Source organism: Ammodytes marinus (genome assembly GCF_949987685.1).
Source record: "Ammodytes marinus genome assembly, chromosome: 16".
NCBI classification, from domain to species: domain Eukaryota; kingdom Metazoa; phylum Chordata; class Actinopteri; order Uranoscopiformes; family Ammodytidae; genus Ammodytes; species Ammodytes marinus.
The window spans coordinates 14862004-14864566 of NC_137220.1; the positions used below are offsets into that span (position 1 = coordinate 14862004).

A 2563-nucleotide genomic window follows, 5' to 3' on the forward strand; every position below is an offset into this window, starting at 1 on the left:
TCACTGTGGCTCTCGAGCACAATAATAAACAGCAGAATCTTCAGTCTTCAGACTGTTCATCTGCAGATACACCTGCTGTTTGCTGTTGTCTCTGGAGATGGTAAACCGGCCTTGCATTGACTGAGCGTATACAGTCCCACTGCCACTGTTGATATAGGCCATCCACTCCAGTCCTTTTCCAGGAGTCTGTCTGATCCAAACATTGCTATAGTCACCACCAAACCCTGAATATGTGCAGGTCAGTCTGTGGGATTCTCCAGGCCTTTTCACTGCTGGTTCAGACTCAGTCAGCGTTTGACTGTCAGTACCTAGAGACATTTACACAGCTCATTAGTTAGTGTAATGCTGCTATATTGTGTTTGGAGGATAGCCAGACAACAAGTATTGTTCTTACCTGCCCAGTTAACTGACAGGAGGAAGAAACCAACCATATAATGAGATCTGATCATTGTAAGAGCCAGTTGTCTCTGTCCAGTCTACTGTGTGTATGTCTGTGATTTAGTGTCTGTCCTTCACTCTGCAACACATTTGTACAGATGGAAGAGATCTGAGATTTGCATTGACTCCTCCTCCTCACAGAGAACCACAACAGATATAGGGCAACCATTGTTAAAGGTCATCATTTTAAACATGCATTATGCATACATAATGACTATAATGTATATTATCTTTAAGTTATTCGACCATAACGTTTATATAATACCCAAGTTAGAGGTATGTTTTCTGCATGTATTGCTTAGCAGCACTTGTTGGGCCCCCCATATACTGGGTATGTCATGCAAAAAAAGTCAAACGACATTCTTAACACCTGTCATTAAAAATCTCTTCTTACAATTTGCCCATATTTTTGGTAGAAACGTAAGCTACAGAAAAAAAAAATTAACGTCATAGTGTGTGTGTGTGTGTGTGTGTGTGTGTGTGTGTGTGTTTAAAGGCATTTTAATACTGTCCTCAGGCAGTGTCTTCTGACTTCATATCTTCTACTGCCACCTGTAGATATATATAAACAAATGTGCTGTGGAGTTTTTGTAAGGCCTCACTGTTTCCTTTAACCAGTCTGTCTTTGGTACAGTAATACACAGCAGAGTCCTCTGGCTTTAGGTTGGACAGTGTCAGATACACCATGCTGTTGCTATCACTTCGACTGACTTCTGCGCGTGCTCTAACACTGCTGGCATAACTATTTTTGCTGGCATCAGAGAAGCTGCTCCCTATCCATTCCAGAGCTTTTCCTTCAGGTTGTCTTATCCAACTCATAACACAGCAGCTAAAAGTGAAGCCAGAACCCCTGCAGGAGATACTCAGAGTCTCCCCAGGTCTTATCACTACTGAACTGGAAGGAATGGACTCCATACTCTGACCTGCACAACCTGGTGAGATGAAAGGAGAGAGGAACCACAGAAGACAGTGAGACAGTCATCTGTTTTTGGTGGTAAAACCTGTCTGACCATCAGTCCATGTTGTCTGTTTAAAGGTACCAGAAAGAAGCAGGAGAACTCACAGGGCAGAGAGAGAACAACCAGCAGCAGAGCGAGTGTGTTCATCATCCTGAGGTTGGAGATGTGATCTCTGAAGCTCCACACAAAGTACAAGACACAAGTACACTGCACATTTGCAGATTTGCATCTGGATTTCTTTGGGGAGGGACTCATGAACAGGCACTGTGTCATCGTCTAGTTGTTTAATATTCATTTTAATCTAACTGATTGTCCATCCATGTTAAATTCAATATCATATCAATAAATAGGGCATTTTTCAACCTTTTTATTTATTTTGTATAGTGTTTGACCAAAGAAATTTGATGAGGAAGTTTGGACTGTACATTTGGCCTCCACATACAAAGTAATTACTTAATATGATGGCTCTTATTCTTTCACTCACAGGAAGAGAAGGTCGTACATAACTTTACTTTCAGTATTTAACATCTCATTGACATTCAGACCTATTCTCTGAAACCGGTAATGCTGTTTTAATTAGGATGAAACATTAGCCGATCAAAATAATAACTGCATTAACAATTCAGAGTAACAAGAAGACATTTTCTATTAAAGTATTAAAATGACAAACCAGTTAAATAAAGAAAGTGAGTTTCCTAGTAATTTGTACTGAATGTACATGTTTGAACTAATGTACAGAATGCTTTTTAAATGAAATTCAGTTTCATTCTTGACCTTTAGGACTTTTCTGCAACTTTAATACATATTTTCAAGGCAATTTTATCTTGTGTTTTGCACATAGAAACCTTAAAGATGTATAAAGAACATCAGTGTGATACAATCCTCATCTCGGATTCATGTACACTGTTCAATACGTTACTGATTAAAAGTTCATGATGTCAATATTTATGTGAGATTATTTTTTGTATCGGAAAAATGTATTTGATGGATCTCTTTCTCTATAATGTTATTTAAATAAATGTTTTCCCCTTATATACTGTAAAAACAAAGATGTTCTCCTCAATGAACTGTTCGTGAAAAGGTTAGTGGTTTGAGAGCTCCTCCTCTGGTGGCTTCATGTTACAAGTGTTCAGACATTGAGGGGTTTTTGTACAGGTCTACTGATG

The 2563-nt window shown here is 38.9% G+C and overlaps 1 gene segment (V, D, J or C); it reads right to left on the reverse strand.

Annotated features, from left to right (window-relative positions):
- On the reverse strand, positions 1-1670 carry LOC307263402 (Ig heavy chain V region 914-like). The segment is given in 3 exons: positions 1502-1670; positions 1362-1370; positions 1-308 (listed from the first exon to the last, which is right to left on the reverse strand).
- Positions 1671-2563: the final 893 nt, after the last annotated feature.